The sequence below is a fragment of the Myotis nattereri genome (genome assembly GCF_964212035.1).
Source record: "Myotis nattereri genome assembly, chromosome: 21".
Lineage (NCBI taxonomy): Eukaryota > Metazoa > Chordata > Mammalia > Chiroptera > Vespertilionidae > Myotis > Myotis nattereri.
Genome location: NC_138097.1, coordinates 6,478,888 through 6,505,609, shown reverse-complemented (window position 1 = coordinate 6,505,609; position 26,722 = coordinate 6,478,888).

Genomic DNA, 26,722 nt, shown 5'->3' with positions numbered 1-26,722 from the left:
GACATCAAAATAAAAAGCTTCTGCACAGCAAAAGAAACCATCAACAAAACAACAAGAAAGCCCACTGTGTGGGAAAACATATTTGCCGATGTCATATCTGATAAGGGCCTAATCTCCAAAATTTATAGGGAACTCATACAACTTAAAAAAAGGAAGATAAACAATCCAATCAAAAAAATGGGCAAAGGATCTAAATAGACACCTTTCAAAAGAGGACATTCAGAAAGCCAAGAAACATATGAAAACATGCTCCAAGTCACTAATCATCCGAGAGATGCAAATCAAAACAACAATGAGGTACCATCTCACACCTGTCAGACTGGCTATCATCAGCAAATCAACAAACGACAAGTGCTGGAGCGGATGTGGAGAAAAAGGAACACTGGTGCACTGCTGGTGGGAATGCAGACTGGTGCAGCCACTATGGAAGACAGTATGGAGTTTCCTCAAAAAACTACAAATGGAACTCCCATTTGACCCTGTGATCCCACTTCTAGAAACATATCCCAATAAACCAGAAACACCAATCAGAAAGGATATATGCACCCATATGTTCATAGCAGCACAGCTTACCATATCTAAGATCTGGAAACAGACTAAGTGCCCATCAGTAGATGAATGGATTAGAAAACTGTGGTACATCTACATGATGGAATACTATGCTGCTGTAAAAAAGAAGGAACTCTTCTCATTCGCAACGGCATGGATGGAACTGGAGAGCATTTTGCTAAGTGAAATAAGCCAGTCAATGAAGGAAAAATACCACATGATCTCACTCATTCATGGATAATAGAGACCATTATAAACTTTTGAACAATAATAGATACAGAGGCAGAGCAGCCTCAAACAGATTATCAAACTGTAGCAGGAAGGCCAGGGAGGGGTGGGGGGCAGGATGGAGGGGTGTAAGAGATCAACCAAAGGACTTGTATGCATGCATATAAGCATAACCAATGGACATAAGACACTGGGGGGTAGGGAGGCCAGGGGATTGTCAAGGGCGGGGGAAAAAAAAGGGACACATATGTAATACCCTTTGTAAGACTGTAAGCAATAAAATAAAATTAAAAAAAAAAAAGAATGAATTCATGGCAGCCTGAATGGAGAATAAACAAAACAAAACAAAACAAAACAAAACAAAACAAAAACTAAAAATGGAACTCCCATTTGACCCTGTGATCCCACTTCTAGAAACATATCCCAAGAAATCAGAAACACCAATCAGAAAGGATATATGCACCCATATGTTCATAGCAGCACAGCTTACCATATCTAAGATCTGGAAACAGACTACGTGCCCATGAGTAGATGAATGGATTAGAAAACCGTGGTACATCTACATGATGGAATACTATGCTGCTGTAAAAAAGAAGGAACTCTTACCTTTTGCAATGGCATGGATGGAACTGGAGAGCATTATGCTAAGTGCAATAAGCCAATCAATGAAGGAAAAATACCACATGATCTCACTCATTCATGGATAATGAAGACCATTATAAACTTATGAACAAAAATAGATACAGAGGCAGAGCTGCCTCAAACAGACTGTCAAACTGCAGCAGGAAGGCCGGGGAGGGTAGGGGGACAGAAAGGGGGGGGGGGTAAGAGATCAACCGAAGGACTTATATGCATGCATATAAGCATAACCAATGGAAATGAGACACTGGTGGGTACGAGAGGCCAGGGGACTTTCAAGGGCGGGGGAAAAAAGGAGACATATGCAATACCCTTTGTAATACTTTAAGCAATAAAACAAGTTAAAAAATAAAAAAAATGAAGGTGTAACATGATCTTAGTTCAATTGATTGATTAATTATTATTATGACAGTTTTTTTTTGTAGTTAGTATAGTTCACCAAACAAAAACTAAACCATTTTAAAGTGAAAAATTCAGTAGCATTTGGTACATTTGTAATACTGTGCAATGATGACCTCTATCTAGTTCCAAAACTTTTCAGCACTCCAGAAGGAAACCTCATTCTCATGAAATAGAGAATCTCCATTCCTCCTACCGCAGTCTCTGATTTCTATCTCTATGTAGTCACTTATTATGGGAATGACATATACAAGGAACCACACAATAAAATAAACTTATTTTCTGGTCTGGCCTATGTGGCTGAGTTGGTTGGATTGACACCCTATTCACCAAAAGGTCATGGGTTCAATTCTCTGTCAGGGCACATTCCCAGGTTGTCAGTTGGGGCTCATGGGAAAGAAAACCAATCAGTGTTTCTCTCCCATGTCAGTGATTCTCTTTCTTTCTCTCTCTCTTCCTCTAACCCTTCCTCTCTCTCTAAAATCAATTTTTAAAAAGGCATATCTTGGTTGACCATTTAACAATAAAAAGACTAATTTTGCATTAGAAACATAAATCAAAGATAGGTAGGCTGCTACAAAGTTATAAGAGTAAGTGCCAAACAAAATTAAATTGACAGCAGGAAAATTAATTTCACAAGGGAGCACTTCACCTTCAAGTCTTCATTGCGTGATGTAGACCTTGAATCATCAATGCCAGGTTTGCTGCAAAGTCTTTACAGTAAAATATACAACAAAAATGAGTGAGTTCACTTCTTTAAAACAAGCAACAAAAAGTTTAAGTGTAAGATAAGCCATCTGCATATCAAATAATGATTCCTGATATAATTAACGGTGGGGCTCTATTTACAAAAAGTTTTCAGTGTTACCCAACTTCGTTTCTGATATAGTTTTGACATCTAGTCCTGCCCCTGCCCAGTCCTCCATGTACATGGGAAGCACATCAGCTAATTGGGAAACCAGGTAAAGGGGAGAAGACACCTGCCTTGGGCCATAGATCTATGTAGTTTAGCAATTTCCATTCCCTAGGACTCAAGGGCACGTAAGCCCCACTCCATGAGTCAGGCAGAGGGACCACAGTCCTTTATGCGATCAAAAGAATCTTTCCAGTGGCTCAAATTCTTTTCATATTTTTGTAAAGAAACCTTGAATGCTGCTAGTTTCTCCAATTAAACAACCAAGCAAAAGAGCAGCAACTACTTCAGTACATCCTTGAGCCCCATACTTTAATCTGCCTTTCTGGAGAACAACCCACATTCAATGTCCGTCTTCTAAAAACTTATCTTTAACTTGTCATATATTTTCATATCTTTTCCAAAACTCTTATTTCAAACCCAACCTAGTGTTGTTCCGCTTGAAACTTGGGATTCCCTGCTAATTCCATTCTTATCCTCTATTGACTGTGTTCACAACACACTCCCTTTATTTCTATTAGGAAAACTCACCTACAGAATGAAAAAAAGGGACGAGCATTGCATTGAGCACCTGAATTTACCTCTCTGTTCCACCACTTATTATTATCTCAATGAGTCACTTTCATGTGCTTCCAACACTCCATGTGAACAACCACTTGGCCAGGATGTCAAACACAAGTTGAAGTACTAGGGAAGGTTTTTTTTAATTAATGGCTAGGCTTCCTTGAAATTATGAAATTCTATGTGTCTTTGATTCTGTCTATAAAAAAAATGGATAATGCCATAGCTGGCAGAACTGGAAAAAAAATAACACAAAGAAAGAAACAGAAATAAAAGCAGAGAATAAAATAAATCAAAAACTCATGCAAGAGGGGAAAAAACAACTATAGAGACAAAGGGAAACCTCAAAGAAGGAGTGTAAGTTGCCAGCCTACAGAAGAGACCAGACTGGGAAGTCAGCAATAGAGGCATCAATTAGAGACATCCTCTAAACATAGGCTTAACTTAATGAAGATAACATGATCTACACATAGATATTCTTTACTTAGAATATCTCATTCCAAGAAGGATAGATATTATGTTACCTAAAAAAACTTGCCAGATTTGGCCTTGCTTTGGTAAAACCTTTAGTCTTGTGGCCATAGCTAACTGAGATGGGCCCTAAAGCTTTGGTGGAAAAAACAAGGTCCTATTTACCACTACACTTGTCAAGGAGAAAACAATAAATGCTTAGACTCACTGGGCCTCTTAGAAACTCTAAATCAGAGTTAACATACTATCAGATTTGACTTTCTGAGATGATCTGGTTTGCATCTGTATTTCCAATGCAGAGCTACACTGGAACTTACCAGTGTATGTTGAGAGATAACAGAATAATTTGGGAGCAAAAATGGTTGACAGTCAAATCATGCCTCAGCCCTTGCTAACTATGGAATCATGGATCAATTCATCCACTTCCCTGAATCGCAGTTGCCCCATAAATAAAAAATAGGTTACATTAGTACAGCTACTTGGCCAATCTATTGTGATGACTATATAACACAGGTTAATTACACAGTATAGGCTCTAGCCCATAGTAGAACACTCTAGAAATGTTATTTTCTTTTCTCTGAATTCCCTTAATTAATATATAATTTTTTAAAATCCTACCTGCTTAAAGAATCTTCTTCTGAGGTATCAACCACTGTTTTTAAAAAATAAAATAAAATACATTTTAAAGCAATAACAATACAGGAGCTTGTAAGTACTGGACTAATACATTAGAAAGTACAACTTTGGGCCACACCTGAAGACTACACTAGAGTGAACATTAGTCATGTTATCGGTCGGCCATTAACACATGAGGACAATTACTTTCTCTTTTTAAATATACCAAACACACACAGAGAAAAATGGGAGGCATCACAGTTTGATACCTTTCTGTGCACTGCTATGTACAATGAACATAATGCTAACCAAACCCCATGGGACTGACATGAAATTATGTCATTAGTGGAAGCAGAATCATAGACTAACAATGCCAAACTTAAATAGCATTGGTTTTCTGGACTCCTCCTATTAGCAGCAGTTAGAAGAGAGTATCCTTATTTTGCCGTAACACAATATAAATTGTCTAGCTCTTCAGTGAAGACTTGCTAATTGAGGATGAAACACTCTATGACAAGGAAGTTTAATCGCTAGATACTACACTTTGAAGCACAGCTACACATAGGAAACAGACTCTCTCTGGCCCCATTTCATATTGCAGGATAAGGAGGCAATACTTTGTGATTCCAGTTGTATGTAGTAGAACCCATTGAGACTGTCTCCTTGCATTGCTAGAGTAAATGTTCCCACCTCATACCGCAGAATGATCCAGACAGTTAGTGCTCTGCAGTAGTGCACAGGTCATTTTTCTCAACCCTCTCCCTTAGGTGGCAAATGCCTATAGACATCCTTCTCTTTCAGCATGTATGGGACATGTCATCAGATCCTATGTTGATGAACAACAACAACAAATAACGAAGGAAACAACATCTTGGATAACTACATCCATTTACCTTAGAATTTTCATTTGTTAAACATTCAAAAAGATACCCACTGTATGAATCCAACTATACAATATTCAGGAAAAGGCAAACCTATGGAGACTAAGAAAGATCAGTGTTTTCCAGGGATTAGGGAGAAGGGAGGGATGAATAAGCAAAGCACAGAGGAGTTCTAGGATAGTGAAATGATTTTATATGAAACTGTAATGGTGGGTATGTGCCATCATACATTTTTCAGTGCACATCCATCAATTGTTATAAATGTTCCTCTCTGGTGCAGGATGTAAAAAATGAGCGAGGCTGTGTGTTTGGGGCTGTGTGGTTTATGGGCACACACTGTACTCTCCGCTCAATCTGACTGTGCATCTAAAACTGCTCTAAAAAATAAGTCTTAGTAATTTTTCTTCAAAATAATTAATCCCTTGAATCTTCTATTAACATACATCAACATATAGATGCTGTTTTCAAGACACAGTCACCTGAACAATTACGATAAAGATCCAAGTATCAGAAAATGGGAATTATCCTCACAATGGAGTGAAACATATGGAAAGAAATAAATAAAGCAAATAGTGTTTAATGGATACTAGGGTAAGACAATAACTAATAAATATGACTGAATAACTTGCTTTGAAATTATAAATAGGAATTTAGTGAAATATATATAAAAATGAAACATCCATATAATTAAAGTACACTTTTTATTCTAATTTAAATCAGAAATCATTACACTGATTTTATGTAAAAATTATCTTGAAACATTAATTGGATAAAAAGGAAAGTTGATCATTGCCTAAGATTGCCCTCGTAATTTAGGTACAAATACCTGAGAAATACTCACCAAGAGTCACAAAAGTGGCCAGCATTGCAAGGTATTATACATGATGGGACTGAAACCAATACCATGTTATATTACCATATTACTTGCTTTAAAAACATAATTTTAGGCCAAAGCCAAAAATTCAGTCAGGGCTATACCTGCTCTGCAGAAAATTTCCATGCAGCAGGCCTAAGACTGCTATCCTTAGAAAGTCCTGCTTAAATGGCTACCCTTCAGTTGGTGTCTGAAAACCTGAATCTGGGGAGGCTTTCCACCTTTCTCTAAATGATAAGTGTGGCTCCCTGTGCCTTAATACTTTGTACAACTGATGGAGTTCTTACTGAACACTTGATTTCCTTCTGGGAATCTAGAATTTGGGTACATGATATGGGGAAGATGTCTATGTGACTAGCGTGCCATAAAAACGTTGGCACTGAATCTAATAAGACCGGTAAATGACATGTTTCATGTGTGTTCTCAGAATTTGATACTGGAATAACTAAGCACATCCTGGTAACTCCACAGGGTGAGGACTCTTGGAAGCTTATACCAGATGTCTGCCACACTTTGTCACATGCACCTTTTCTCTTTTGCTGATTTTGCTATAAACCTTTCACTGTAATAAAACTCACGTGTAAGCACACCTATATGCTCAGTCCTGTAAAATTTTCCAGTGAATAAACAAACCTCGGGGTGTGTTTAAAAACACCTAAGATAATTGCATTATGTGAAAATGTTGTTTGTATTGATGTGTTATACATAATTACAATACAGAAGTTGATTTCACTGAATACCTGTCCTTGACTTTGCTTCCATCCTTGCCTGTTTTCGAGTTTTCTGTAGAGCTATAACAATTGGGATAAAGACATGAAAGGGATAAATGAATCAATGTTCTCAGAAAATTATGTGAAACTAGAAACGTTCCTATTTAGTCAGAATAAGAAACACAGAATCCCAATGCTTGACAGTATGTTCTATAGCAAAGTTCCTATAAAGGAAAGGAAGACATCTCATTGACAAATTTCTCCAACCGAACAAGGTTTAATTGCTTTTCATAATCAACTAACTTGGATAACTGAAAAAAAATAATTATCATCTATTTATATAAAAGCCCAGCGACTGTTATGCCAGAATGACCAGAAAGACTGGTGGCTATGACATGCACTGCAACAGCCAACCAGCCTCAACTGGCCAGGATCGGCACCTCCTCCTGGCCGGCTCAGCCCCCAGTCGGCCCCCAACACCCTGATCGGGGGCTCAGCCGACCGCCAACCGCTTGCAGCCCCTCCCCCTGGCCGACTCCCACCCCGAATGACCCCAAACACTCCTAAATCACTGCCGGGCTCCCTGGTGAATGTACAGTTAGTGCAAGCACAAGAAAATAATTATCAGACCCTCTGACCCCAACCAGAGTCTCCAGAGGGATCTACTAATATTACAGCCAAGGTGTGGAATTCTCCATCCATGGCCTGCAGCCCCAGGAGACCTTCCAAGTTAGCCAAAAAGGCGACATAAGCATTAATGGATGGCGGCCCTTTGCTGAGAAATGTAGAGAGGCTGCGTGGGGATTTTGTGAAATTGCAGTGACTTGCAGATTAGGTGAGCTTTCAATCTCTCTTTAAATGGATTAGCAAAGAGGATCTGCAGGCTGCCAGGAGCAACAGTGAAACACAGGCACATTCAAAAAGAGAAAAACTTTTTAACAAACAAGAATGAAGATCATATCATGAAACTAAGAGTAGAGTCCCAGAAAGAAGGCAAAAATCACTAAAGGGCCATCGTCCATCTTGATATATGTTTGCAAACAACCCATAAACAACTTCATCTCATGGCACGTGAAATGCAAAACTGTTCTGTTGTGGGTTTTCTTTTGGCCATCCTTCATAATTAGATCCAGCCGGAGAAAAGCTATAGCTTCCAACATTTGATCTCCTGGCTGACCCCAACCCCAATTGGCCCCCATCGGGGCAGGCAGGCCTCTAGTCCTAGCTAATAAAAGAGAAACATGGTAATTAGCTGTACATCCGCTACCCTTCCCATTGGCTAATCAGGGATATATGCAAATTAACTGCCAGCCAAGATGGCAGCCAGCAGCCAGGCAGCTTGAAGCTAACATGAGGCTTGCTTGCTTCAGTGATGGAGGAAACCAACATCCCCTGCCTGCCTTGCCGGCCTCTGAGCTTGCAGTTTGAAACATTGTTACAAATATAGAAGCTAAACAAAACCCCAGACCTGCTTTCAGCCAGTCAGGATCTCATAACTGGAGTTGATACAGTGTTTTGATTATAGAACCCAAACAAACCAGATACCTGCTTTCAGCAGCAGAGGCCTCAGCTGGAGCCAGAGCTAAAGCTGGCCCAGAATAAAAAAAAGAAAAAAAGGAGCAGTTGGGAGCATCAGTCACCCACCAGCCTGAAAACAGCCATCAGCCCCTCACCCAGACTGGGCAGGCACCCCAGTGGGGACCCCCACCCTGAAGGGTGTGTGACCAGCTGCAAACAGCCATCATCCCCTCACCCAGGCTGGACAGGCACCCCAGTGGGGAACCCCACCCTGGTCCAGGACACCCTTCAGGGAAAACCAGCCGGCCCCCACCCATGCACCAGGCCTCTATCCTATATAGTAAAAGGGTAATATGCCTCCCAGCACTGGGATCAGCGTAGCCGCGAGGCCTCCCAGCACTGGGATCAGCGGAGACAAGAGGCCTCCCAGCACCAGGATCAGGGTGATGGGGGCGGCGCCCAAACCCCCTGATCACCCTGCGGCTCTGTGTATGACAGGGGTTGGGGCCACAAACTCCCTATCCTCCCTGCTCTGTGTGTGACAGGTTGCGGCACCCCAACCCCCCACCCACACACACACACACACACGGGCCCTGCTGTGTGTGTGACGGGGTAGAGGCATAACCTCCCCATCAGCCCTGCCCTGAGTGTGAGAGTGGCGGCACCCCAACCCCCTGATCGGCCCTGCTCTGTGGGTGATAGAGGGCGGTGCCCCAACCCCCTGATCAGCACTGCTCTGTGTGTGACAGGGGGCGGTGCCCTAACTCCCCTATTAGCCCTACTCTGTGAGTGACAGGGGGGAGCTCCTCAACCCCCTGATGGGTCCTGCTCTATGTGTGACAGGGTATGGAGCCCCAACCCCCCTGATGGGCCCTGCTCTGTGCGTGACAGGGTATGGAGCCCCAACCCCCCTGATGGGCCCTGCTCTGTGCGTGACAGGGGGCAGCGCCCCAACCCCCTGATTGGCCCTGCTCTGTGGGTGAGAGGGGGTGGCGCCGCAACCTCCCCATCGACCCTGCCTTGAGTGTGACAGGGGGCGGTGCCCCAACCCCCCAATCGGCCCTACCCTGAGTGTGACTGAGTGTTGCCTCTCAACTTCCCAATCTGCCCTGCTCTGTGCATGACAGGGGGCGGTGCCCCAACTCCCTGATAGGCCCTGCTCTGAGCCCGACCAGAGGTTGCACCTAGGGATTGGGCCTGCCCTCTGCCACCCGGAAGCGGGCCTAAGCCAGCAGGTCGTTATCTCCTGAGGGGCCCCAGACTGCGAGAGGGCACAGGCCGGGCTAAGGGACACCCTCTCCCACCCCCTGAGTGCACAAATTTTTGTGCACCAGGCCTCTAGTATATAATAAAAGAGTGATCTAATGATTGCAGAGTTCTTTTTCTTTATTACTAATCTTTTTTAAAATTTCTTATTTAACTAATATTGTGGCTCACCTATTAAAGACAGTTGTTGACAGGACAAGTAAAAAGTGAAAGATATGTTATCCAAAATATAGGGATATCCATGGATATTCATTAAACTCAACCTGTATGGGAAAATACTGGTCTTTCTTCATGAACTGTTGCTCTATCCTTCTGATTGGTTAAAGTCCTGGTCTTCATGTCCATTCCAAATGCCAATTCAGGCCCTAAATGGTTTTGCTCAGTGAATAGAACCTTGGCCCACAGACAGAACTATCCCAGGTGTGATTCCGTTCAAGGGCAAGTACCTTGGTTGTAGGTTCCCTGTCCCTGGTTGGAGTGCATGCAGGAGGCAACCAATTGACATGTCCCACTCACATCAATGTTTCTCTCTGTCTCTCCCTCTCCCTTCCATTCTCTCTAAAAATCAATGCAAAAATACCTTCATGTGAGGATTAAGAACAACAACTGAAAAAAATGCCAGTGCACGACCTGGAAACCTATGAATCACCTTAGATTTCTCTCTCCTCAGTAAGTCTTTACATGAAATCATCACAAAATCTACCGTTTCTGCTTTATTTTGCTACTGTCAACTGCCCTAGGCAAATATGGACTTTTAGACAATGGCTTTCACAGCGGGGAAAATACTACTAACTATTATTGTTCTTTCTTAAATTAATAAGATTTTTTTAAGCAAAAAAAATGAGAAAGACATAAACGTAGAAAAACACAAATGAGAAAGACATAAACATAGAAAAACATAAAAGGAATGAATTGCGCTTCCTGACTCATTTCAGCATGGATGCTTGAAAACTTCATAGCAGACTTATGCTAGTCCAGAGGCAAAATATTTTTTGGTCTCCCATCTCTTTATGTGTTTTCCTTCCATCTATCCTCTACAGGAGGCAAGAGCAAAATAGGGCCCACAGGCCAAATACAAGCTGCCATCTGGTTTTGCAAATAGTCTCACTGGAACACAGTCATGCATATTCACTGACAGATTCTCTAGGACTGCTCTCACACTACAATGGCACACTTGAGTAGATATGACAGACCACATGGACTAAAATCAGGCCCTTTAAAAGAAAAATCTTCCTTATCCCTGCGTCACACCACAGCCAGAGGACCCTAATCATATGTAATCCTGTTAGTCTTCTGCCAAAAACTCCAGTGAATCCCTGTAGTAAGTATTACTGGCTCCCTACCTTAGTCTTCCTTATTGCCTGAGAACCACAACTGTATTTGGACATTTACTGTTCTGATACACAATGAAGGTGTTCTTTCCCCAGCTCTAAAGAGAGATATGATTATACTACGCTCATTAAAGTAACTAGTTTACCACTAAAGGATTTAAGACTGAGCATCAGATGTAACCCAAGCCCATCAAAAGTTAGGGGAAGTCAACACCAAGTCTCTCAGTTTTTTCACTCTTTAAAAGAAACCCACAGGCCAGACCAGTATTGCTAAGTGGATTAAGAGTTGTTCCTGGTTCAATTCCCGGTCAGGGCACATGCTCCAGTTGCAGGCACAACCCCAGCAGTGGCGTGCAGGAGGCAGCCGATGCATGTGATGGTTCTCTCTCATTGATGTTTCTATTTCTCACTTTCCCTTGCTCTCTCTCTAAAAATAATTAAAAACATGTTTTAAAAAATTCAAAGAAACAAATAGCTCAACATCACTAATCAGGGAAATGCAAATTAAAGCCATAGAGAAGTACCACCTCACTCCTCTCTGAATGGCTGTGCTATAAATATAAAAGCAAGTGTTTTCAAGAACATGGAGTAGAGACAAAGCCTCACACACTGTTCATGTGAATATGAATTGGTACAGTAATTGTGGAAAACAGCATGGAGATTCCTAAAGAAATTAGAAACAGAACTGCCATTACTCATCTGGGTATTTACCCAACAGATATATATATATATATATGAATTTTGAAAAAAAGTATCTGTGCACTCCTATGTTCATTGCAGCTATTCACAATAGCCAAGATATGAAAGCAACCTAGGATTCTTTCCATAGATAAGCGAATAAAGATGATGTGTTATGTATATGTGTTTTCTATATGTGATATATATATATATATATATATATATATATATATATATAGAGAGAGAGAGAGAGAGAGAGAGAGAGAGAGAGAGAGAGACTGATATATTACTCAGGCAGAAGAAAGAATAAATAACTATATTCGTAAGCACTTAGTGTGATATGGCACCTAATAAGCACTGAATAAAGAGTAGTAAGTAATATAGATGGCAAAGATCATAACAAGCTCTTGGAGGCAGGGATGGTATTTGAATTCTGCAACATCACAGTAACAAGTAACTAAAAGACGCCTGAGAGTTAAATGGCAGATCATGAAGCTGAAAAATGAATAACTGAATGTTGATATTTTCTGTGAAAATTTTGTTTTAAAAAAATAAAAGAGAAATTAACCTGGGGAAGCTCTCCCATATTACGCATACCTTCAAGGTCAAAACACCATTTCATCTTTGTGTTTCCTATCACTTGCAAAACCAACTACACAAGTCCTCTGATAAAGTCTACTAAGACCAAGGTGTCTTCACACAATTCAGATTGCACAATGAGCTAGGTAACATATCTGGCATTTTTGTTATTGAGAAACATTTTTGTACGTTAATTTTAATTTGTTGAGTCCCACGTTGGACTATTTGAATATTTATTATGATTATTTTTTCACCAATGGCAATAGAGGATCTTGTTCTACAGCAGTGGTTCTCAACCTGTGGGTCGCGACCCCTTTGGGGGTTGAATGACCCTGTCACAGGGGCCGCCTAAGACCTTCGGAAAACACATATATAATTACATATTGTTTTTGTGATTAATCACTCTGCTTTAATTATGTTCAATTTGTAACAATTAAATTGGGGGTCACCACAACATGAAGAACTGTATTAAAGGGTCACGGCATTAGGAAGGTTGAGAACCACTGTTCTAAAGAAATCCCAGTGTCCTGATAATTATCAAATTAATGAAGTCAACATATCTCCTTCTGTTTTGACTTCTGAGGATTGAAGTTGGTATAATGAGACCTTGTTGGTATAATGTGAAAAATACGCTATGCTTCTCAACAGGTATTGTTTTTCTGACTTCTGTTCTATGGGTAGACATATTTAAAGCACAATCTCATTCAGATTCTTCCACTCTGGCTAAGGGATGTAGTTCTTATTGTCTGCCATTTGTTTGTGCTATCAGGAAAGTATTGTTGAGTTCCTAGTGTTAGTTCCTTTTTTTAGTGAGACAAATCTCTATGTAATAACAAGTACTTGGAAAATATAACCCATCACAATGAAAACTAAACAAAAGATCCATTTTAGAACAAGTCCACTTTGGTATAATGTGAACCCAGAGGAAACATACACACCATCCTAACATAATTTTTTTTTTACATAAAGATATTTTATGGGATTTTAGGGATCAGGACTAACTAAATGAATTTCTTTTCAAATGATATTGCCCCAGATTTTAATTTTGTTATTAATACTGAATACTATGCTATGAAGAAAGAGATTAAGAAAAACTATAAATGCAACTTACACATTGTTTGGTATTATTTCCCTGCTCTCTCATTATCAAACTTTCTTACTCTTACTTCATCTGTGGCAGGAGCACCAAGAGGAATTCACTATCAGAAGTCTTACCAGGAGCGCTACTTTCAGATTTTTGAGGCCTCCTTTCTTCTTTATATTTAGAAGTTAGCTGTTGCTTGCTGTGCACAAAAGTGGTGATAAATAACATTACTCTCTTAATATTAATATAAACATATTTTCAAAATATTGTAAATTCTTAGGATATTTCAGATAATATCAGAGCTAATGTTGCAATGTTAATGATACCATACACTTTAAATTTGTAAGTTCCACAACTGTTTTATGAAGTACAAAATAAAAAAATGTAACCATCATGATTTGAGAGTAGTATAATTCAGTGAATTAATTAGAGTTAGTGGACATAATTACAAGTTTCTAGAACTCAGACACCCTAGTTCTATAACCAATGGCTATTTGTTATCAAACAAGTCACTTATCTTTGGCTCAGTTCTCCTCTACAACATAAGAAACTTAGTGCCTTATTTTAGACGTTTGCTAGGAGGATTAAAAGAAATGATACAGCAAAAAGATATGCTCAGAAAATTGTAAACCAAAGTAAAAATCTAGTCCTGACATTTATTTCTTGAAATTACTTTGGATTCCCAAAAAAATACCAATGTGGATTTTTCATAGTTTCTCATATTCAAATATTGCAGTTTTCTGAAAATGTTATGAATTTTGGTTATTATCTGTACTTACATTGTGGTTTGTATTTCAGAGTAACTCAACTATTATGCAAGTGGCACCTAATTTTATGTACAAATAGATTTCCCCATGAAGTCAGATAACACCATGGTCCCTTCTTTATGCAGCAAATCATACCAACCACAGAAAACTGATAAAGGTCAGGACCTGGCCTGGACTAAGACTATCCCTTCTCTACCTACTCAAACTGTGACCCAGCAAATCTTTATGAGAATGATGCTTAATCTCCCTGTCCATTTCCAATTGGCTTGGAAGATGCAATCCTACTGGTCACCCATGGATGTTTATAGGTCATGGATGGGCCCTTAGCAATTTTTAGGACCAATAACCTACTTTTGATTCAGAGCTTTCTGTTGACTGGCTTCCATGTGAGGAATAATTTAAAATACTCTGAAATCTAAGGTAAATTTAAGTCACTTGGGAAACTTTCATTGTTATGGCAAAGAGATCACTCACTTGAGGGGCCAACCTCAATTATGGAACTTCAGGCAAGTTGGTGCCTACTGCTCTGGGAGAGTGATGTGGGACCTTCCACTACCTAAGTAAAGGTGCTCTACAGAATAAAAAGTCACCTTGGGGTGCAAATCCTGTAACAAAGGAGAAAGGATCATCTGGCCCTTTCCTGCAACATTATTTGAATTTCCCTGGCAGCTCAAATGTTTCCAACTAACACTTTCTAGCTGGAAAAAAACAACAACAAGCTCAAAGGGTAACTAGTCTGAAAAGATCTGGGGTAAAAAGGAAGCTCCAAAAAATAAATAAATAAATAAAAAAGGAGACATATGTAATACTCTTTGTAATACTTTAAGCAATAAAACAATTTTTTTTTTAAAAAAAAGTAAGCTCCACATAAGCTTTCCAGTTGGGGGGGGGGGGCGCTGTGGATGGGTAGAGCTAGGAGGCCCAGCAGCCAGAAAAGGGTGCTGGTAATTGGAATAGTGGCTAAGCATATAGAGCATAGGTATATAAGCTAAAAAAAAAAAAAAAAAAAAGGCAGTAACTCAAGTCCAAGTGTGAATCAACATGAAGACTCAGGAATCTGAATCAGCAAGGCCAACCAGGGAGCAAAGATCAATCATGACTATATGATGGGTTTCAATGGCAACTCAGCAGCAATAAAATCAATGGAAAAAACGGAAAAGTTAGAATGCCCTTTTTCACCTCTCCATCTGACTTGTGAAAGAAGAATGTCTCCCTTGAACTTAGAGAATCTGCTATATTCCTGAAGAATTAAAAGGGGAATGGATAGGAGATACCCCCAGACACAACAGATTTTTCTGCTACAGTGAACACTTCAAGACCAAAATAACTCGTTAGAAAAATCAGAGATGAGACTTTATTTATAATCCCATGAATAGGAGTTCTGCTGGAATGCAATGGGTAAAAATCTTAAAAGTTTTAAGATAAGGAATCTGGCCCATTGCTCCCTCTAACTAGTTGAGCCTTGGGTTTCTGGCTGATGCCCTAGCCCAGTGGTCGGCAAACTGCGGTTCGCGAGCCACATGCGGCTCTTTGGCCCCTTGAGTGTGGCTCTTCCCCAAAATACCGACTTCTGCCCATGGGCCACAAAGTTTCAATTGCACTGTACGTGTGCGCCCGCACGTGGTATTTTGTGGAAGAGCCACACTCAAGGGGCCAAAGAGCCGCATGTGGCTCACGAGCCACAGTTTGCCTACCACTGACCTAGACTGACTGGCATCCCCAAACTACCTGACCCAAACTATGAAATCTTATCTGTCACAAAAAAGGAACAGTGAGCCGAAACCGGTTTGGCTCAGTGGATGGAGCGTCGGCCTGCGGACTGAAGGGTCCGGGTTCGATTCCGGTCAAGGGCATGTACCTGGGTTGCGGGCACTTCCCCAGTGGGAGATGTGCAGGAGGCGGCTGATCGATGTTTCTCTCTCATCGATGTTTCTAACTCTCTATCTCTCTCCCTTCTCTCTGTAAAAAATCAATAAAATATATTTAAAAAAAAAGGAACAGTGAAATGATTCTAAACCTCAATTAGTGAAAACTAGTATCTTAAACACAAATTAAAACCACTAACAAAAGCATATTCTTCTGCAACCCACCCACAGTAAACTAGAGAAAAGACATCAGTACCTTGCTGAAGAAGCAGCCTGACTGTATTTCTGGACTCATTATTTCCTGCAAGCATGCAGGCTCTGCATGTAACACAGAGGTCACTTCACTGTCAGCGTCTTCTATTATGTTATTTAACTTGATTTCTCCCCAAGTTAATGCCCTGTTCGTCTGTCTAGAATTGACCATTTACATGCTGAAGTGTTCATCTGTGTACATTACCTCCAAGGCAAAAATGAAGGGGGAAAAAGGCCCCCTCCTATCCCACTTGGGTATTGCTCATTTAAAGTCCTCTCACAGATAAGAAACTCTACTGAGGTCACTAATCTGAAGTAGGGGAAGATTTAAATAAGGAACCACAACTTGGCCAGGATGGTAAACACAGGTTGAAGTACAAGAGGATTTTTCTTAATTAATTAATTGATAAGCTTCTTTAAACACCTGAATATCTACCTGCCTTTCATTCTGTATACAGAAAAATGGAGAACACTAGAGATGCCGGAAGAGCAAATAAATAACACAACAAAAGAAACACCAGAAAAAGTAAAGAGAGTAAAAGAATGAAGGAAAGCAATGGAAGATGAAAAAAGGACTCTAGGAAAAAAGAAAAAAAACCTTCATACAACTAGGCAAACATACCAGCCTGAGGGGAAAGCCAGACTGGGAAATAAGTACATAGAGAAATCTATTAGAAATATCCTCTAATTAGATGCTGAATGTAATGAATATAATATAGATATTTTTTACTCACAGATAAACATTTCCTCCCAAGAAGAATAGATATCATTTTACCTAAAATCACTTGCCTGTTTAGGCCTTGTTTAGATAAAATCTTTTGTTCCGTGGCCATAGCTAACTGAGATGAGCCCCAAAAGCTTTGGTGGGAAGAACAAGGTCCTATTTACCACTACATTTGTCAAGGAGAGTAAGATAACTGCTTAGACTAACTGGGCTACTAAGAAAAACTCTAAATCAGAGGTAACACACAATCAGATTTGACTTTCTGAGATGATCTGGTTTGCATCTGTACGTCCATGGCAGAGCTACACAGGAACTGATCAGTTTATGTTGAGAGACAACAGAATAATTTGGGAGCCAAAATGGTTGACAGTCATATCATGGGTCAGCCCCTTGCTAACTATGGAATCATGGGTCAATTCATCCATCTCCCTGAATCACAGTCGCCCCATTAATAAAACATAGGCTACAACAGCACAGTTACTTTACAGAGTTATTGTGATGACCATGTAACATAGTTAATTACATAGTATAGGTAGTATCTACCCCACAGTAGGAGACTCTGGAAATGTTAGTTTCTCTCTGCATTTTCTTAGTTAACATATAATTTTGAAAAATCCATAAAATCTTACCTGATTAAAGAGTCTTCTTCAGAGGTCTCAAAAACTATTTTAAAAAAGTAAAATACATTTTAAAGCAATAAAAATACAGGACTCTAAAAGTACCAGATTAATGCATTGTTAGAAAGTATAACTTTGGGAACACACCTGAAGACTATACTAGAGTGAATATTATTGGTAGGCCATTAATGCACTAAGAACATTTACTTTCTCTTTTTAAATATATCAAATGCAAAAAAAGAATGGGATGTATCAAAATTTGATACTTACCTATGAATTGCTGTGTACAATGAACATAATCCTAACCAAACCCCATTAGAATGACAGAAAACTGTATCATTAGTGGAAGCAGAATCATAGACTAACAATGTCAAACTTAAGCAGCATGAGTTTTCTGGATTCCTTCCATTAATAGCAGTAAGAAGAGAGTTATTTTACCATAACACACTGCACCTCCAGCTCTTGAGTGAAGACTAGCCAGTTTAGGATGAAACACTCTACCACAAGGAAGCTTGATGACTAGGCAATACATTTTGCTTCAAAGCAAACCATAGGAAACAGACGCTTTCTTTCCCCATTTCCAATAGCAAATGAGTAGGAAAGACCTTGTGATTCCAGTTGTATAAAGTAGAACCCCTGGAGACTGCTTCCTTCCAGTGCTAGGGTGTACCTGTCCCCACCTCAGAGAGAAGGTGGGAGAGACACCTAGTGCTCTGCAGACGTGCATCAGGTCATTTTTCTCAGCCATCCCCAATAGGTGGCAAATGCCTGGAAGAAGCATTCTCTTTCAGCATGTATGGCACGGAGAATTTTTAGGGGAGTGAAATGACTCTATATGATACTGTAATGGTGTGTATGTACCATCATACAAAGACCAGAGGATGTACAATACCAAGACTGATCCTTAATGTAAACTATGAACTTTGGTTGATAATGACTAGTCATTGCATGTCCTTCCATTGTAATAAATGTTCCTCTCTGATGCAGGATGACAAAAAGAGGAAGACTGTGTGTGTTTGCGGGGGGTAGGGGGGAGCACTCTCTGTACTTTCCGCTCAATTTTAATGTGCATCTAAAACTGATCTAAAAAATAAGGCTTATTAATTGTTCTTTAAAATAATGTATTTACTGAAGCTGCAGTTAACATATGTCAACATATTAATGCTATTTTCAAGACACAGTCACCTTGGAAATTAGGTTAAAGATCCAATTATCAGAATATAAGTATTTTCCTGGCAATTGAGTTAAGCATATGGGAGGCATAAATAAAGCAAGTACTTTTAAATGTATACTAATGCAAGAAAATAACTGATAAATATGATTGAATGTCTTCCTTTGTGATTTTAAACAGGGGTTTAATGCAATATAAATCAAACTGAATCATACATATGATTAAAGGACACTTTTTATTCTAATTTTAAATCAGGAATCATTAAGCTGATTTTACCTAAAAATTATCTTGAAGCATTATGTGGATAAAAAGGAAAGCTTATAATTGCTTAATATCACCCTACTAACTTACAAATACCTATGAAATGCTCACCGTGTGTCACAGAAGTAATGAGTATTACAAGCAATTAGGATGAAGTGACTGAAACCAGTACCATGCTATATTATCAATAGAGGCCCAGTGCATCAAATTTGTGCATGGAGGGGTGTTCTTCAGTCTGGCCTGCACCTTCTCCTATCTGGGACCCTTTGGGGGATGTCTGACTGCCCCGTTGACAGGAAAAGTCAAAAAGTAAAAAAAAAAATTGTATCAAAAATGTAAGGATATCCATAGATATTCATTAAACTCAACCTGTCTGGAAAACTAGTGGTCTTTCCTGTTGAACTGTTGTTGCTCTTTCCTGCTCATCTGACAACGTTTTATTCTTCATGTGCAATCTAAATGCCAGTGCACTACCTGCAAACCTATGAATCACCTTATATTTCTCTCTCCCTGCTAACTCTTCCCCTGCCATCATCACCACAATCATATGGACTAGATCTCTCTACTTTATCTGCTTTACTTTGCTACTGTCAACTGCCCTAATCAAACACAGGCTCTTAACAGATGGCTCTCACAGGGGGCAAAATACCAACAACTATTATTGGTCCTTTTTAAATTAATAAGATTTCTTTAAGCAAAACAAATGAGGGAGACATTGACCTAGAAAAACACCAACATTTTAAATGGAATAAATTGAGCTTCCTGACTCATTTCTGCACAGATGCATGAAAATTTCATAATGGACTGAAGCTAGTCCAAGGAGGCAAAAATGTCCCTTTAGTCTCTCAGTCCCTTTATGCTTCTATCTATCCGCTACATAAGGGGTCAGCAGACTAGGGCCCACAGGCCAAGTAGAAGCTGCCATCTGGTTTTCCAAATAAAGTCTCACTGGAACACAGCTGTGCCTGTTCACTTACAGATGCTCTAGGGCTGCGCTCACACTACAATGGCACACTTGAGTAGATATGACAGACCACATGGACTAAAATCAGGCCCTTTACAGAGAAAGCTCGCTTATGCCTGATTCATACCACTGCCACAGGGCACCTATCAAATCTTATCTTGTTCATCTTCTCAAAACTCCAGTAAATCCTGCAGTATATACTGCTGGCTCCCTTCCTTAGTCTTCATTTTTGCTGGAGAATCACAACTCTATTGGGACATTTACTGTCCTGATAAACAAAGAAGGTGGTACCTCCCCCACTCCAAAGACAAGGGATTATAGTAAGCTCATCAGAGTCACTAGTTTACCATTAGCTGGTTTAGGAATGAGTGTGGGATTAACCCAAGCCTATATAAAGTTAGGGAAGTTGACTGCAAGCCTCTAGGTTCTTTCCTATTTAAAAGAAAGACATAAGCCCAGTCAGTGTGGTTCAGTAGGTGGAGCACATAGCCCCATTCACCAAGAGATTGCTGGTGACATCCTGGGGCAGGGCAGATGCCAGGGTGGCAGGCTTGATCCCCAGGAGTGGGTGTGTAGGAGGAAGCCCATGGATGTGATGGTTCTCCCTCACTGATGTTTCTATCTCTCCCTCCCTTTTCTTTCCTCTCCCTCTAAACTCAATAAAAACATATTTTGTAAAAAAATTTAAGGAAACACATAGCTCACCATCACTAATCTGAGAAATGCAAATGAAATTCCTAAGGAAGTACTTCCTCACTCCTCTCACAATGGCTGTCATCAAAATATAAATAACTAACATATGTTGGGAGGATTGGAGAAAAGAGAAAGCTTGGAGCACTGCTCACATGATTGCAAATTGGCACAGTCACTGCGGAAAGCAGCATGGACATTCCTCAAAAAATTAGAAATAGAACGGCCATCTATTTCTGGGGATTTATCCAACAGGAACATGAACACAGATTTGAAAAGACATCGGCACCCCTATGTTCACTACAGCATTACTTACAGTAGCCAAGATATGGAAACAACATAGGTGTCCTTCAATTAAATAAGTAAATAACAAAGATGTGAAATGTATTGGCACATATTCACACTCACATATATGTGTGTGTATAGATATGTGTGTGTTTTTATGTTTATATGCACATATATATATAATAAAAATTGTTCAAATATAAATAAACAAAGCATTTTTGCCATTTATGGCAACATGGATGGACTGAGTGAGTCTTATACTAACTGAAAGAAGACAGAAAGACAAATACCATAGCATCACACTTACAGGTGCAATCCAAAAGAAGAAAACAGAAACAGATCCCATAGCTACAGAGAACAAACTGATGGTTGCGAGAGGGTAAGCTGAGGAGATGTGTGAAATAAAAGAGTATGAATAAGTGCCAGATTCCAGTTATAAATGACATAAGCCACAGGATTGTCCTGTGCAGAACAGGGAATGGGACAATAGCATAATAACTTTGCACGGTGATAGATGGTACTAGACATATCATGGTGAACACATCATAAGGTATTTTAATGTCAAACCACTGTGATTGTGCACCTGAAAGTAATATAATGTGTGCCAACTCTACTTTATCAGAATGTTTTAAAAGTGAAAAAGAAATGTCTAAGGAAAAGCAGTCCTTTTGACCTTCACATATTGACGTGTGAGAATAGGATGCTGTGGAGCCAAAACTAATAACTGACCAGGAAAGCAGATATAAGCACTCTCACCCTCACAGCTGCACAAAGGACACAAACTGGAATCCTGATGACATCACTGAGTCACCAAAACAATCCTGGTTCCTATTGTTTTGGCCTCTGTTAATTAGACCACCTATTATCTGAAGCTGAATGCATTCTAGCTGGTAATTTCCCAAGCCTGGAGGATATGATTCACATCTGTCAGTGGTAGTAAAGACTTTCATAAGCCTGCCTTAGCTAGGCACTCACCTCATTCCCAACCATTCCCATGGTACACATGTTGCACCGCTGAAACTGTACTGCTCATAATTCCAGCAACGTTCACTTGTGCATCTGAGCCCTTGCCCTACCCTTCCTGCTGCCAAATGTGTAATCCTATATAATAAGGAGGTAATATGCAAATTGACCCTCATGCCCTCGTGTCACAAGATGGCCACCCCACGTCATCACAAGATGGCCGCCCCCACATTGTCACAAGTTGTCCACCACCATTGTCAAAAGGTGGCCAGCAGGGGAGGGCAGTTGGGGGGGACCAGGCCTGCAGGGGAGCAGTTAGGTGTCAATCAGGCCGGCAGCGGTGCAATTAGGTGGTGACCAGGCAGGCAGTCAGGCAAGTGGTTAGGAGCCAGCAGTCCCGGATTGCAAGAGTTATGTCCAACTGCTGATTGGACATCCCCCGAGGGGTCCCGGATTGGAGAGGGTGCAGGCCGGGCTGAGGGACACCCTCCTCCAGGGCAGGAATTCCGTGCACCGGGCCTCTAGTCGTAATATGTATCACTCCTGCCTAACATCACCATTCTGCCCCTTTACCTGGAAAACATCTTTGTGGTCTGCATGCTTATTTTAAAACTAATCCACATTATTTATTTTTAAATTTAAAAAAATGATTATAGGTAGATAAAGAAACACTGATTTGTTGTTCCACTTATTGATGAATTCATTGTGTGAACCTGGCATGTTCCCTAAGCTGGCATCAAATCCAAAACCTTGGCATATCAGGGACAGTGCTTTCAGCAACTGAGAAACCCGGCCAAAGCTTAACCTACATTTTTAAAATTCTAATATGCATAATGGACCTAAAGTAGCTGGCATACACTAAACTCCAATAAAAGAATAAACAAGGGTAATAGAAGTTCCTAATGCGATCTGGCATGTGGTAAGCAATAAATAAAGTAATGTAAAGAATAGAAATGACAATGATACTAACAAGCTCTTAAAGGGCAAGGACTATCTCTAAAATGTTTCAATTCTGCAACATCAGAATAACACTTAGTACCTGGAAGACACCTGAAGTTAAATGGAAGACCATTCAGCTGAAAAATGAATAACTGAATTTTGACATTTTCTTTGATAATTGGTTTAAAAAAACAAACAGAGAAATAAACCAGGGACACCTCTCATATGATTAGTACATTCAAGGTCAAAATGCTATTCCATCTTTGTGTTTCCTATAACTTGCAAAACCAACTAACACAAGCCCTCTGATAATTGTGTCCTAACTCCAAGGTGTCTTCATACAATTCAGACTACATAAAGAACTAGGTAACATACCTGGCATTTTTGTCTTGAGAAACATTTTTATACTTTATTAAAATTTGTTGAGTCCCAGGTTGGACTTTTTGAATATTTATTATCATTATCATTACCAATGACAACAGAGCATCTTGTTTTAAAGAAATCCCAGTGTCCTGACAATTATCCAACTAATGAAGTGAACATATCTCATTCTGCTTTGACTTCTGAGGAATGAAGCTGATAATACTGGGACCATGTGGGTGTCATATGAAAAATTTGCTAAGCTTCTCAACAGGCATTGCCTCTCTGACCTCAGTATTCTGGCTGGACATCTTTAGAAAACAATCTCATTGGGCTTCTTGCACACTGGCTACGTGTTATAGCTCTTACTGTTTTCCATTTGTTTGTGCTACCAGGAAAGTATTGTTGAGTTCCTAGTTTTAGTAAGACAAATCACTATGTAATAACAAGTATTCATTTACTAAGTGTAATCCATTCCCATTTAAAACTAAACCAAAGATCTGTTTTTAGAACAAGTCCAATATGGTATAATGTGAATATAGAAAAAACATACACCATCCTAACTTTAAATCTTTTTTCTTTTTTACATAAGTATATCATATGGGATTTTAGGGGTCAGGACTAAATAAATGAACATCCTTTTAAATGATATTGCCCCAGATTTTAAATTGCCTCTAATTAACTTTGTTAATAACACTGATTACTATTCTATTAAGAAAAACTATACATGCAATTTAAACATTGTTTGGTAGATTTCCCCTGCTCTTTCATTATCAAAATTTCCTTACCCTTACTTCATCTATGGTAGGACCACCAAGAGTAATTCACTATTTGAAGTCTTACCAGGATTCAAATCTGCAGATTTTTGTAATCCCCTTCCTTCTTTATATTTAGATGTTAGTGGTTGTTTGCTGTGTGGGAAAAAAAGGTGTTAAATAATATTACTCTTTAATATTAATATAAGAATATTTTCCAAATGTGATAACCTCTTAGAATATTTCAGATAATGTCAGAACTAATATTAAAACATTAATTATCCCATACACTTTAAATTTGTAAGTTATATAACTGTCTTATGAAGTATATAATAAAAAAAATAAGGTATCATAGTCATGATTTGAGGAAAGTATAGTTCAGTGAATTAATTAGAGTCAGCTGAACTCAATGGCAAATGTCACACGTCCTAGTTGTATAACCAACAGCTCTTTGTTTTCAAACAAGTCACATTTTTGGCTCAAGGTCCTCCTCTACAAAATATGAATCTTACTAACTTACTTTAGAAGGTTGGTAGGAAGATTGAATGAGATAATAGAGCAAAAACGTATGCTTAGAAAACAGTAAAGAAAAGAAAAAATTGAGTTATGAACTTTTTTTGTTGAAACTATTTGTGAATCCCAAGTATAGCCCAATGTGGGCTTTCCATGGTTTCTAACATTCAAATGTTGCAGTTTTCAGAAAATATCATGAATCTTGGTTACTACCTATACTTATGTTGTGGTTTGTAATTCGGGGCATTTCAGCTATTACGTAACTGGCAACAAAATGTATGTAAAATAGATTACAGAGGTCACTATACCCTGAGCATATTCTATTATGTTATCTAATCTTAATATTTAAAAACCCTGGGTCTGTCACAACCATAGGCTCGACCAACCGGAAGTCAGTCCTGCAGTCAACCCTGGGTTGCTGTGGCGACCCAGCAGGGACTGCTTTGGCTGCAGGCATGGTGACCCAGCACTCACTGCTGAGGGGGGTGTGAATCAGGCCTGGAGAGAGGCCTAAAGAGAGAAGCAGGGTCTGATCCGTAGCTTCTGTGGCAGCTGTTGATCAGCACTTGCCTCTCTCTTTCTCTCCAGCAGCCCCGCCTGCATTTCTCTCCAAGCCTCCACTGGGGCTGCTGATCAGCCCCGCCTTTCTGACCAGGCTCCATTGATAAGCCCAGAGATGCTGACTGGCATAGAAACTGACCAGTGAGATCCAAATCTGGTTGAAGTGTGAGGAGCCAATGGCTGCCTAGGAGGCAGAGCTTTTGACCCTGACTGGCATAGAAACTGACCAGTTAGAACCAAATTGGCCAGAAGAGGGGGGCAGTTAGGGGCAAGATCATGCCTGCAGAAGAGGGCAGTAGGGGGCAAGAACAGGCCTGCAGGGTAGGGCAGTTAGGAGTGATCAGACAGGCAGAGGCAGTTAGAGGCGATCAGGCTGGCAGGGAAGGACAGTTGGGGGCAAAATCAGGCCAGCAGTGGAGGGCAGTTGGGGGCAAGATCAGGCCAGCAGGGGAGGGCCGTTGGGGGCAACCAGGCCAGCAGGGGAGGGCCGTTGGGGGCAACCAGGCTGGCAGAAGAGGGCTGCTGGGGGACCAGGCCTGCAGAGGAGGGCAGTTGGGGGTGAGAACAGGCTGGCAGGAAAGGGCAGTTGGGGGTAAGATCAGGCCTGCAGGGGAGGGCATTTGGGGACGATTGGGCTGGAAAAAGAGCAGTTAGGTGTTAATCAGGCTGGCAGGGGAGCAATTAGGGGGTGATCAGGCTGGCAGGCAGAAGCAGTTAGGGGCAATCAGACCAGCAGGCAGGCGAGCAATTAGGAGCCAACAGTCCCGGATTGTGAGAAGGCTGTACAACTGCCGGTTTAGGCCCGATCCCACGCTGGCAGTCAGGCATCCCCCGAGGGATCCCAGATTGGAGAGGGTGCAGGATGGGCAAGGGACACTCCCCCGCTGCACAAATTTTGTGCACCGGGCCTCTAGTATAACATAATGAAGTCAGATAACACTATGCTCCCTTCTTCATGTAGCAAATCATAAAAACCACAGGAAACTAATCAAGGTCAGGGCCTGGCCTGGGCTAATAATACCCCTTTGCTACCTACTCAAACTGTGACCCAGCAGATCTTTATGAGAACGATGCTTAATCTCCCTGTCCACCCCCAATTGACTTGGAAGATACAATTCTACTGGTCATCCATGGATACTGATGAGTAATGCATAGTGCTTTAGCAATTGTAAGAACCAATAACCTACTTTTGATTCAGAGCTTTCTGTTGACTGGCTTCCATATGAGGTAAACTTAAATTTTTTAAATCCTGAGGTAAATTCTAGTCACCTGGGAAATTTCATTGTGATGGCAAAGAGATTCCTTGAGGGTCCAATCTAAATTATGTAACCTCAGGCAAGCTGGTGCTTACTACACTTGGTGAGGACGTATGCGACCATCCACTACCTAAAAAAAGATGCTTCATAGGATATAAAGTGACCTTGGAGTATAGATATGATAAAATAAATAAATATAATAATAAGAGAAAATGGAATGTCTGATCTTTTCCTGTAGCATTATTTGAATCTCCTTGGCAGTTTAGAATTGTTCTAAGTAACATCTGCTGTCAAAAAACAAACAAACATGAAGCTCAAAGAATAACTCATTCCCAAAGATTTCGGCTAAGACGTGAGCTCCATATAAGCATTCCAGTGTGTGAGGGAGGCTGTAGATGGGTAGAGCTAGGAGGCCCAGCTGCCAGAATAGGGTGTGGTAAAGTAAAAATAGGTGTGACCCTGAAGTCCAAGTGTGAGTCAACA